The 14,361-nt window shown below is 35.9% G+C and overlaps 1 protein-coding gene across 1 annotated transcript in view; it reads left to right on the plus strand.

Annotated features, from left to right (window-relative positions):
- Positions 1-14,361, plus strand: part of LOC119082711 (phosphatase Herzog) — a 61,290-nt gene that overhangs the window by 25,445 nt on the left and 21,484 nt on the right. The gene's annotated exons all lie outside the window — the stretch shown is intronic.

Below are 14,361 nucleotides of genomic sequence, written 5' to 3' on the forward strand. Positions count from 1 at the left end.
AGTCTATTCCACTGATGGAATTGAGGAAAAATAAGCGAGTTCGTAACTATTTTGAATACAAATTTTGGTTTGACGTTTAAAACGTCACTTTGACAGATGGAATAGACAGACTTTTGATCCAAACTGTCACATATGCTGAATGCTAACAGTATATCAACATATCCTTACATATGTGCTGAAAAAATACGTATACGTTTTGAGTAACTTTTTTTCTCTCGGGTGTCGTTGTCATTGTCAATAGCTGATGACTATTCGAGAAGTTTTAGGGCGGAAGTCCAATTGCTCATTGTTAGGATTGATTAATGTTCAGCAAAGTAAATTTTAAGATCGCGAGAATTTTCATTTTTTTCTAACACTATGACATTGTCACAATCACCTAGTCATTACCCAGTATATCAACAAGGTCAATTAACAAGTTTTCTTTTCTTTTTCAGGTATGTCATTTTTCAAAGACACATTAAAGATCTGACAAATCACGTAAGTAAAATATAGTACCCTTCCGAGAGGACACCCAGTAACTGTCCAGTGTCTTAATACATTGAAATTAATTGCGGCTTGCCAACTTTCGGCACCCTGGACTTTACTTAAATTGTCGAGGAATGCCCCTGGGAATGCCGCTGGGAATGCTTCCAAATAAATTTCTAAAAATCCAAAACTGAATTCTAGATTTTTAGAAATTTAGCCGAATTTCTTTTTATGATCACCAGGGTTCGTGGCTCATAAATTCTGTAATGTTTTAACTGGACTATTACTCTGTCCTGGTAATGCATTGCATAATTTATGAACAGATTATGTAGATCAAATCTATTACTTCGTTTATCTAAACATTTTTACATTTGATACAAAATCTTGTACTTCGTTGGTTTTTGCCCTACAGTTTGCTATATAAGAGAACATCATTGAGAGTTCATCACTTTTTTTGTCGACGTTGAGAATTTAAATTGGAGCAAACCAACACAATAAATATTAATTACATTCGATCGTTTTGTCAAAGGAATGATTAGGCACAAAGAGATTTCGCCAATAATTACAACGAATTTTTTCCAATTACACTCTTGTCTTTGAACAAAACTCCTGCCAGAATCATTTTGTTTCTGATCTATCTCATTCGTAATTAGGCGTACATTCTACGCACATTCGGAATATTTTATTCAAACACACTTCAACAATTGGATAAAAGTCTTGATTTCATTCGTCAAATATAGACTCTGTTCCATACCTCGGTTCCGTCATTTACGTTAATGTAAAATTGAAGTTCAGTTACATCGTATACTTTTGTGATATGGCTCTTAAATAATACTTCACTCTTTCACGGTAATATAAAAAGATTTTCTATGTTTTCAGTTTATTTATAAACATATTGTGGGCATATACAACTTTTCCGCTCCACTCTTCCATTATACCACATAGCTAAAATGCTCTGGCACAGTAGCTATTTCGATATATTACACAGAATTTTGCGTGTAGTATATTTATGTATGAAATGTTGACTAAAAGTAGAGTGCATAAGTACATATGTAAGCAGTCATATAATAAATATAACGATGATATTGTGCCTTCTGTTGACGCTTTATGCCGTACGGTACGGTCGTATGTTTTCAGAATAGATTTTCCAAATAAAGGAACGACTTTTATTCTGTTTGTATGTTCAATTACCATAAAACTGATGCTCTTGTTCAATTCTGTATGGTTCTTATGGTTCTCTCTGGTGAAAGAGTTGCATTAAACATTCTTCGTGTAATTTATGTATAGCACAAACACACAACAATATTACTTAAAGGTTTTTCGTTCGTATCTGTTTTTCCACGGAAAGGTATCTTTTTCTCATCCTATAAATACAGGGAAAAGAGTCGACCGAATTGATTTTTAAAATATGAATTGCGAATGCGTAATAAATGTCCGTGAAACTGAAGAATTTTCCAGTATTTTCTATTAAAAGTTTTACCGCCCCTATGTCCATTTTTGTTTCGAGTATATACAACGTCTGCGACGTCAGACGTACATCTTTTTCATTCTGTACCATGGGAGACTCATTTTTCCACCCGAAAATCTGAAGATGTTTGTTTGGTTGGAAATATAATTTTAAAGAATTCGGAGTAACAGGTGTTTCGGTAGAGTGGTTTTTCAATTAATTGTAGCTACAAGGGAATTATTAACCGATCACAACCTGTCACAACAACGATTAACTGTTTGTTTATCTGTTATTGACGACGATGTCAACTTTAATGGATGACCTACAGCCAAACGCTCTCATATATAAACTAAAACGTATGTAGTAAAACGAAAGAAGTACTAGATTTGGTAGTACTCGTCACACGTAACACACTTACATCATTCTTTGTACTAAAAAGGGGGAAAACAGACACTTCATTCAATTGTTCATTGAACATCCTGTCTAGATCAAACGTTGCATCCTTATACACGACGTTTGGGACCCCTAAAAATACCCCCAGATGAAATGCCTACAGAAGAAATGACAGATAATAAAAGAAAGGAAAACAAACAGAGCTTTTGCTCTTCCCTACCCACTCACGGTTCACGTTAAGTGATTTTATCAAAGACGACAGAGCTGTTTCGACCTCAGGATCCAGCGGCGGTCTGAGGGGAGCGTGATCTACCCATCATCAGTTGTTTCCACTGATCCCTTCCCAAGACAGCGACAGTAAAACTTTCGATTGAACAAGCGTTTGAAAGTTTGCTCAGAGAATTTTTCATCTACTGATGGAAACACGGGTAAAGGAACGCTGCTAGGAGTGTGATCCAATGTAGGACTTTTGACCACTATCGAACTGTCTGAACTGTTTCAACATGAGAGAAGATTAAATACGTCTTTCGACGTTTTTCATCAGGCCATCGAGTCTAGGAAATCATAATCGACAGACTCGTGGCGGTCTGTGATTGACAGAAGTTTTGGCTTTGCGTCTCATACGATGTACTAGATTTGACAACTGAACATTATGCCGAAGTTACAACAAAAGAAGTACTAGATTCTAACTTTATGTTGCGATACTTTTGCCTTACTTTTGTTTAACTTATAGTAGGTATCAGCCAATCAAATTCATATTAAGACAGTCTCTGACAACAATGCAAAAATCTGAACACATGTTGGTTAAGGTACTGTGCATCTTTCCCCTGTGTTGATAGAATGTTCGGGAGGTACTAGGGGTTACATAGTTTATGCACGTAAAAGTAATCCCATCAATCAAAGTTATTTACCAACATAACACATTCCGTTGTTATTATTCATGTTCTTAGTATTTCTGCCGGCAGCTAGCTACCGAACATGGCTGGCTTACAGTTTCTGCGGTATTCGTTCAATATACCAGCGCGTTGGATGTAGAATATGTTGTTGCGAAATTACACAGAACTTTGAACGACATCAATAAACTGAAGCTGTTCACGAGTCTTGTAAAATAATTCAAATAATTCAGAGAAGTGTTTAAGAATGTGTTTCCGCAAATTGTCAAGGGAACACGTGTGCTTTTGATATAAAAATGGGTTTGAGGATCATTTTGTTTGCGGAATGGAATATTCTGACCTTGGCTGTGTTCTGTTCAATTGAGTCATTTCTTCTGCACAACAATTTTTTTTAACATGTGAATTTAACAGCAAAATATTTGCAAAATAATCTTCTTTTCCTGGAATTTAAATTTGTTATTCTGACAAATAAAATGAAATGAAGAGAAAAACAAATTATGCCCGGAGACGACGGAGAATTTGTATCGCTCATATGAAATCGGATTTCTTTTCTCGTTTTGTTTCTTTTCTGCTTTGAAATGAAACAAAATATTTTCGTCTGCAACCATCCTGACTCACATAAAATAAAACGCAATAAGCATACGATAAATCGCAACCGACAGCATACGGAGCACCAACAACATCTATATAACCCTCGAAAGTTCATAAATGGAAAAGAAAATGAAGAAAAGATTTCGTGAAGGGGGTGGATGTACTGTTACTGTATACGGATCTTCCTCGAAATTTTCGTGTGCTTTACCGTATCGATTTGATATTTTGACAAATGTTTTGTATGTGAAACGTTTTGGTAGAAAATTGCTGTAAGCTGTTTTTGTCTTGGAAATTCATTTCTTACACACGGTTTATCATCTTAAGATTTGTCTTTTTCGGTTATTGGAATTATCACCATCGTGTATACAATGCTTTGCCGTCACACATTATGTGTATATATATCGTCAAAATACAGAAAGCTTTTTCATGCGTCGGATTTGTTACCATGAATTTAATACCCTCGAGAAAATGAAACTTATACACAGCATGCGGGTATGTATAAATACCCCACAACGAAAGATGATGTAAAGCATAATTCGCAAAAAAAAAACATTCCCATCGAATATAGAGAGAGAGAAATGTACCCCGGGTCATCAACCTAAACCGGGACGCGAATATATTACCCATTATATTAAACTTTGAACTGTGTAGACTCCAACGGAAAATTGTAACATTCCATTTCGATGACGCACAAAGAAGGGTTTATTTACCTGTTATTCAACAAATGGGGGGACGACTGTGAAGTTTCCTACATTGTTTTCGGCGAACTTACCTTAACTGCTTGTTTTTCTCTTCTCTCGCTCAGACGAAGGTTAACGAAGACGTAAACCATTTTTTGTGGTACTATTTTAAGGGTGAAGTTTCCTTGAAAGTTGATAATTTGAGAGATTCATTATTGATGATACATACAAATGTGTGCAGTCAAGTCTTCTGAGAACGTTTGGCCGAACTGCCTGCAATTGAATTTTATTTAAATAAAATTCCAAAACGAAAGTTGAAATGTTTTTCGATAGTCCAAGGTCAATAACCATTCGTGAACTTTCGACAGTCTCACTAGTGACAAGACAGACAAAGAGAGTAACCTCTCCAGGTCCTCCAAGTCAACCGATTTCAATGAACGATTTTTTCGACTGATATAAACGTAAAGGTATTGAAGAGTTCAATTTGAACTCAAAGTTTTATTGGAACATTGGCTATAACATCTGAAAAGCGTTTTCATGTGAACTGGTCCGTGATAGCTTCACATTTAATTGGCAAGCCAAAACATTCCATCGTCATTAAGCTCCTTCTTTTCCTAAGATAATTCTGTTTCTAATTAGGATATAAAATGGTCATTAAGTGAGTCCTCAAAACTCTAACCTTTATCCTAAACAAACATAATTTATGTTTAATAAACATTAAGTTTTCGTAGAAATGCTCCGTATTTTTACATCCATTTTGCCATGTTTATTATCGTTGCGTGTTCTTATATATACACAGAACTGTGTAGTGTACATTGCATAGACATACAGACGGAGCCCCAATCTTCAATATGAAATTAATTTATTTAGAAAATAAATGATGAAAGGAGTCTACCACACACATATATCAACGATTATATTTCTGGCTCTGGTACACCATTGCATATCATCCGAATGTTGTGAGTAAAATTTTCGCACGTCTGCCTCGTTTACCAGACTCAGAGTTTAAATAAATAAATAAAATTAAATGTCTAACTCGAGGTCTAACGACGATTGTTTTCAATATTATTCATGTGAAAATTGGTCGTAAATAAAGCTTTCTTATCTGCAAACCCAGATCCGATGCAATTACATTTGATATTATTCCAACGCAGAGATAATATTCAACAGATTCGTCGTCTTGCATACGAAATATTCGAAGGAAAAAATGTAATTAAATTCAGACAAGCATCCATACAATATGCCATGCGATACTATGCTGATTTTATGGAAATTAATGGATGCCAGTTGAAATTAGTCTTCGTAAAACATACTCCACTCGTCTGATCTATCAATGTTTTGTGATTCTTTCCCAATTAAGAATGCCATAAGGGTGCATTCTTTAAGGGAAAATGACAAATTCATCTATGATCGTGTGTCAATTGTCAGGAAGGCAAAGATAGAGAACCTACATTTTCTTGCGAATACTAGATTAGATCAGCAGAAACCAGGGCCTACTTTTTAGAAACTTTTAGAGAAAATCGAGAAATTCAAGAAACTTTGAGAAATTCAAGAAACTTCGATAAATTCAAGAAACTTCGATAAATTCAAGAAATTTCGAGAAATATTTCTTGAATTTCTCAAAGTTTCTTGAATTTCTCGAATTCAAGAAATTTCAAGAAATTCCAGAAAATTCAAGAAATTCGAGAAACTTAGAGAAATTTAAGAAATTTCAAGAAACTAATTTCTCAAGTTTCTTGAAGTTTCTCGAATTTCTCGAATTCTAGAAAATTCAAGAAATTCGAGAAATTTCGAGAAATTCAAGAAATTAATTTCCAAAAAGTAGGCCCTGGCAGAAACCCAGATCAAAGATCCTTTGTTCCCTACTCTACTTCTAATTTCCCTGTTCTCCATAACTAGTCGTTAAGGCATTAGCCATCTTGGAACTCATAATACCCGTATGAACGAAACCTGAGATGTGGTGAAAAGTAGTAAATCCCTAAGGATATGTACATTAATCTCAGGTATCAGACCACAAGAACAGATAGGGTCGATAAACTGATATATTCAGTGGAGTTGATCGATAGACTAGCATTGGTTCGTACACTGAGAAAAAAGATTACGTCTGACACGTATAAAGTGAGTTAAGGAAGTTATATACCAGTCACGTATGCGTGCTTACACACGACACGTATTTCCATACATAGTCACTGTATAATATACGATGACTAAGGTAAGAAACATGCCACTCGTATTTTATACAAGACGTATGCATAACAATACGTGTCGTACGTTAGCACGCATACGTATCTGGCGTATAACTTCATTACCACACTTTATACGTGTCAGACGTAATCTTTTTTCTCAGTGTAATCGCAACAACTGCTCGCCTTATTTCCGATCTCGTAGGTCCGACGAATACTAAACGAGCCGTCAGAACAGTCGGAGCGTTTGCTGCGACTGAGCCCCGTACGAACCCGTACATCTATTGCGCACGTGACCCTAGTGCGTCTGTCACCCTAGTTGAAGTCAAATTATTATGAAATGTGTACATCTTACAAATTGCGCATAGCGCAATTACGAAGCCCCGTACGACGTTCCTTTCAAATGTAACACAAATTTCAAGTTGACCTAAAATTTTAATTTATTGAGAGGCCTAAGGCCTAGTAGCGGCCTTAGTCCGAGGACCCAAATTTAATTTTTTTTCAACATCATTATATTCGGCCTTCGATTACCTTCCAAATAAAACAAAAATTAGGAAAATCGGATGAAATTTACTCGAGATATATGCAAAATACACTTAGGGCCGTGTAGCGGGCTTAGTCCAAGGACCCAAATTTAATTTTTTTTCAACAACATTCTATTTGGTGTTCGATTACCTTTCAAATGAAACAAAATTTAGGAAAATCGGATCAAATTTACTCGAGTTATATGCAAAACACAGTTAGGGCCGTGGAGAGGCCTTAGTCCAAGGACCCAAATTTTAAATTTTTTTTCAACAACATTCTATTCGATGTTCAATTACCTTTTAAATGAAACAAAAATTAGGAAAAACGGATGAAATTTACTCGAGTTATATGCAAAATACACTTAGGGCCGAGTAGCGGCCTTAGTCCAAGGACCCAAATTTAATTTTTTTTCAACAACATTCTATTCCTCGTTCGATTACTTTTCAAATGAAACAAAAATTAGGAAAATCGGATCAAATTTACTCGAGTTATATGCAAAATACACTTAGGGCCGAGGAGCGGCCTCAGTCCAAGGATCCAAATTTCAAACATTTTTCTCACCACATTCTATTCGGTATTCAATTACCTTTCATATTAGACAAAAACTAGCAAAATTGGATGAGATTTACTCGATTTATATGCAAAATACACTTAGGGCCGAGTAGCCTTTCACTTCTAGGGCCCTAACTCACGGGCCATTCACCCGATGTTAATAAACTTTTCCTGGATCGGTATCAACATTACCTATCTTTTGCCGTTTCATTTACATTTCCAACGTTTTTTTTGCCGTAAATATCCCCAAAAGACCTTAAAGCACTTAGGCGGCCCTAACTCACGAAGGGCCGACCTAAATATGCCCATCTTCGAACTTAGCCTCACTATTTTGACTATCTTTCAGGGAAAAAAATGTTTGAAATCGGATTTGATTTACTCAAGATATTGACGTGACGGACAGACGGACAGACGGACAGAAGGACAGACAAAATTTTTATTGCGGATTCGTCATCTATGAACATAGGCAAACACTTTGCCCTTACCGTCTGCTTCGAATTCCATCAATTACACACGGCATCGTAATCCTATAAGCCCCTTTGTACTTCGTACGGGGCTAAAAATGTTTTGGGATCCAGAGCAATTCATTCAAGGGTGTCAATGTTCCAAGCAAAGCGTGTTCGTACATTGAAATGTGCCTCTGACGTCACTGCATTACCGTGCGTGTGAATCATAACTTCCTCAATAAAACTCTATCCTATCGTAAGCTGCTTAAAATTTACTCAACCCTTTAGAAACACCCGTCTTCTATCGACACAGTCGACGGCGATGATTTTCGTAGAATGTCCTTGTATGCTTCAACTACTGTGTGGTCGAAGATTTTGCGTCAAACACTTTTATATTCGCAATAAAACGTTTGCAAAGGTTAAATAGACAAAAGCAAACCAGCTCAATGTAATCCGGTCAACCAATAACCAAGGAAAATACGCTGAAAAAGAAATTTAATTTATGAAGCGGATAAACAGAACGTTCGAACGCTCTAAGCACCCTTGATGGTCACAGCGAGTGGAAAACATATTTTTTTTTTTTTTTAATAAAATCGTTCCCTGTTCATTCAATCACGTTTCATGTTTGTCGATTCAAACAATTTTCCTTTGAGCTATGGTTCTGTGTTAAAAATATCAAATACGCATCTGACAGGTGAAACGTTGTGTTCCGATTAGTTTTTGCGAAACTTTCGTGTATTTATATTGTGTCAATCAAAACTTTGTGATTGGATTTGTGGTGTAAGTTTATTTGATGACCGTTTTCGTTATTCGCTCGGTTACAATGCTATCGTTCACCAGGAACTCATAATAAAAGTTGGAGACAACGAAGAAACTTGAGATCCTTTTGCTTGTTGGTAACCATTTGTTTTGTAATGATTTTATTGCCATGGTGGTTTGACCTTTCGGTTTTATTTTTAACTTGGCCTCAAACTATCGAACAGTGTTGTAGCTAAGGCTAGTCGGTTATCATTAAATGCAAAAACCGTTTTCTTTGCGTTTTATTTACGTTTACATCGTCGTGTACCCATACCGCTGTGATTCTCTTTCGATCCAATAACTTACTTCCCACGGTCGCCGCTTCCCACAGACTTCAATATCGTCGCTTTTCCCAATAAATATTTTCTTTTTTTCTTTTAATTAAATCCAATTTTATAAGAAACTAATACTGGCGCTTCAGCTACATAACAATTTTCAAAAATAGATCAGCAAACCATTCAAAATTAGAAACATGAATCCGAAAATAAATCAAAATGTTTCATTCGTTTTGATTCGAAACGGAAAATTTATAGAACCATGTAACCATGGTTGAATGTTTTAATTTTCAGCGGGGACACTGGTTGAGTTCTCAAATAAACTTCGTCTCATATAAACCAAACAGATCTTACACTCAACTCATACAATATACAGACACGTACGAATGTGATATCGAAAATAGTATTTGGGATGTTAAATTAAGGCATATTACACTGAAATGAGTTGGGTTGATTTGGATTTCACTTATTTTTGGATTTAATTGGACAAAACAAAAATGTTTGTTTGAAGTCTCTTCGCAGCGTATAATGTCTTGTCCAAGACGAAATAAAAATGGAAAAAGGCTACGGACCATTCCATGTCCGTCGACGAATTGTATTAATTATATGTCTGACATGGAAATTCTAATTACATTGTTGTCGACGAACGAAAAGTGTCGATTACTTCAATTATTTTATTCGATTAGATCGGGAAACACATTTTCGGATTAATTTTATATTTGGAAACATAATTAAGCGTCTCATCATCAATTCAATTTTCTTTGTTTGTTTTGATGGGGCAAAAATTAATTAAAAAAGTTTCGTATGAATGTAATATAACCCTGAAGGTTCTCTCTTTGAGCTGCTGTGCAGGAAAAAGTCCAAAGGGATTCTTTTGAAAAACAGCTTTCCGAAATCGGACACACATTTTCCAGTTGAATTTTTTTTAATGCGCCAGGAAAGGTATTCGTCCCTAGAAGCCAAAATCACTTTCACAAAAATTCCTTGACGCTTGTGTGGCTTGTGGGATGTGATCAAAAACCGAAATCATGTATTTTTCTTATGAAAATTCGTTCATAAAGTATGACAAGCTTTTTCAATTTATGAACGACCCCTACACGAAACGGTTAAATCTTTCCTGTGCAGGGGATTATTCGAGGAGTGGACTGAAGTCTCAACTCTACACCTTAACCTGTCACAGACGGCAAGCATATTAATAGTCTATCTGATCTATTACTTAATTTGATCGAAGATTTTCAGAGTTTGATTTCAGAAATCTGGTACTTCGTTTGTTGTAGACATGCTTTTTGCTATATAAAGCCTCATTAGTCAGAGCTTGTCGCTTATTATTGCTGTTGTTGCCGATAACAGATGACAGCCGTCTGTAACAGGTTGAGGAAAGGTACATTCATCAGGACACTACCCATACAAATTTGATGACATTCCAAAGCTCAGACCAGTAGTGATGAGACTTTTGATGTTTTCGATGAGTTTCGGATGCAAAAGAACCGTTAGTCCGAAATAGTCAAATTTTTACTCATTCTTTCAACTACTCATATCTCACTGTTAATGAATTTTAAACCCAATAAGACCAAATTCGCCCCGAAAGTACGTGCAATTACCTTTCTAATGACAAGCCACACGACCTTCTATGTTTCACGTACCTGAAAATATTTCCATAAGAAAAGTGCATCGTTTCGGTTTTTGATCACCTCCCACTCCCACTACCCATACAAGCGTCGAAGAATTATTTTGAAAACAATTGCGACTTTTAGGAACATAAAAAGCTCAACAGGAAAATGCGTCCGATTTCGGTAGTCTGTTTTCCGCAATAATCCCTCACAACAACTGTGAACACAAATCACGAAATAACGATGTGGCCAGTGCCATTACTTTGGTGCTCTAATGTTTACTATGATGATGATCCAAATACCACCCATTTCGATTGTAAACAATCTGTAAAGGGAACATTTGCGGGTTTCGAAGTGCGAAATTCGCATTTTTTTCTTCGTGTAACGAACAAACCCTCTGGCACCCATTCTATGAGTTTTTAACATATTTGGGATGCTATTACGGTTCATAGATTTGTTACTGGCGGGTGTTGTTGATACAATCTGGGTGGTGTTATTCGTTCCCCTGGGGATATAGGGTCTTAAATGCATGGTATATAATATCGCGGGCGTTACTATTTAACCGGAGAAACAAAAATGAAATTTTCTAAATTTTTTTGCGTTAGATGGATCCGAATTTATCGGTAATCATTCGATGACCGAAGATACCGACATACCGAGCACTTTCATTAATTTCTTACGTTTTAATTAAGCAGTTAGCACAATTGCGTTTTTCCTCTTGCAATGTAGTGTTCAATAGAAAGAAGCTCATCAAAAATTCATGGCACACAAATGATGATTCATCGCGAAAATAACCCATGACTGGAAATATGCTGATAAATGGACGTGAATTTATGTATACACGACCGACTCGGTTTGTATTCATACTAACTATATATATAATGTACATAGACGTGTATAGAACCATGAAACGTACTACTCCAGCCAATAAAAATTGTTGTAATCAAATGTCTCGTACAGCTTTTAAATGGCTGGAGGATGATAAATTTTTCGCTGTGATATTAGACGAATTCAGATCATAACATCATTGTCTATCCGCTTATCGCCACCGAACAACATTGAAAAATTATTCAACTTTGTCCTCAATAAAAAACGGTTAATGTATGGGATACAGTGAATGGCTGGATATGGCTGGGGATAAAACTATTGTCTCTGGAGTGCATCAACAAAACTTTTCGACTTTTTTTTTCGGTTCAAATAGAATCATGGCACAGTGCTTTTACATATAATTTTCAATCGCAAAGCGTCCCTTGCGGTATTTGGCGTCATAAACTTTTCTTCTCGCTTTTATGGCATTTGCATTCTTTTGGATTCGTAGAACTTTTGCCCTTTAAACCCTTGTTGAAAATTTATTTGAAATTGAATAAAGTTTTCCGAAACTCAAGTGTTTAAGCACTGATCTAGTGCGATCAATGTTAGACGAATCGGTTCTTTTAACGGGGAAAATATTATCGCTGATTTTTGCACATGAACTTAAATGAGTCTTCTTTAAATCAATGAAAGTCTAGAACAGGTATGGTCGATCGGCGAATTAGTCTTAAACGCACTCACATTTTATGTCAAAATAATATGAAAATGAGTGCGTTTAAGTACGAAAATATAATTTTTATGTCCTCCGGGCGGACAATAGACCATACCTGTTTTACACTTACATTGCTTTAAATGATCTACACCAACAAATGTGACAAATTTGTTATTATCGTTGACTCATAGCCAGTCTGATTCCAAAGCGCTTGTATTGTATACCTAAATGTAACGAATAAAAATTAAGTTTTCGTACAGAAAAGTGTAATTGTGCTGATGTATACGTGACCGTTCTGTTTGATAACACATTTTACAGTATTTGGTTTAGATAGCGCAAACGATTTCACACCCAAAATAATAAATGTATCGCAGCGAAAAGCAAGAAAATGAAAGATTATTATCTCGTCAGATGTTACATGCTGATGATGATAGCAGTAATAAAATGTATTTTTAAATTATTAATTTCATAGTATGGATGCGCGTCGACAGTACATTTCTTTTGAGATTATAGAGAGGATATGATAGCAGCATCTAATAATGTCATTGATCGAAATGGTTTTCTGGTCTTTTTTTATGTTTTTCTTCTCGTTTGAACAGAAGTTTTATATTCGATTTAACGAAGAAGAAAAAAATTATCAAAAAAGAGAGAAAAGTTTTGTGTTTCCAGTCCAACAAAAGGTTTCATAAGTCAGTTATCAATTCACAAAAAAACGAGCCACCAGAACAGTCGGAGCGTTTGCTGCGACTGAGCCCCGTACAAACCCGTATATCTATTGCGTACGTGACCCTAGTGCGTCTGTCACCCTACTTTGACCGTAAGCCTATGCGCCGGTTAATGTAGTTAAAGTAAAATTATTATGGAATGTGTACATCTTAGAAATTGCGCATAGCGCAATTACGAAGCCCCGTACGACGTTCCTTTCAAATAAAACAAAAATTTCAAATAGCCCTAAAATTTTAATTTATTGAGTATAAATACACATAGGGCCTAGTATCGGCCTCAGTCCGAGGATCCAAATTTAATTTTTTTTTTCAACTACATTCTATTCGGCCTTTGATTACCTTCCAAATGACACAAAAATTACGAAAAACGAATGAAATTTACTCGAGTTCAATGTAAAATACACATAGGGCCCTAGTAGTGGCCTTAGTCCAAGGACCCAAATTTAATTTTTTTCAACAACTTTCTATTCGGCGTTCGATTACCTTCCAAATGAAACAAAAATTACGAAAAACGGATGAAATTTGCTCGAGTTATATGTAAAATACCCATAGGGCCCTAGTAGCATTTCACTTCTAAGGCCCTAACTCACGGTCCACTCACCCGATTTTAAAAAACTTTTTTTTCCTGGATTGGTATTGACAATACCTATCATTTGCCGGGTCATTTACATTTCCATCGTTTATTTTGCCATAAATATCACCAAAAGACCTTAAATCACGTAGGTGGCCCTAACTCACGAAGGGCCGACCCGAATATGCCCATCTTCGAACTTAGCCTCACTATTTTGACTATCTTTCAGGGAAAAATTTTTTGAAATCGGATTTGATTTACTCAAGATATCGACGTGACAGACAGACGGACAGACGGCCCAAATTTTTATTGCAGATTCGTCATCTATGAACATAGGCAAACACTTTGCCCTTACCGTCTGCTTCGAATTCCATCAATTAAACACGGCATCGTAATCCTATAAGCCCCTTCGTACTTCGTACGGGGCTAAAAACTTTTTCTAAATTTCGGAATCATAGACTTCTTTACAAAAGGCAATGAGTTGATTTTAATGAAGGAGTTAGCGAAAATAATGGAACTCAAAGATAATAGGATTGAATGAATGTACCAAAGAATTGGCACCAACTCCATTCCACCACACAAGACTACATTGAATAGGCGTTACGTTCATTCTAAAACGAAAAAACGAAAAAACGAATTGAATTGGTTCTTTCATGCCTGCCAGATATTTTAATTGTTGGCCAAA

Source organism: Bradysia coprophila, unplaced genomic scaffold (assembly GCF_014529535.1).
Source record: "Bradysia coprophila strain Holo2 unplaced genomic scaffold, BU_Bcop_v1 contig_476, whole genome shotgun sequence".
Taxonomy (NCBI): Eukaryota; Metazoa; Arthropoda; class Insecta; order Diptera; family Sciaridae; genus Bradysia; species Bradysia coprophila.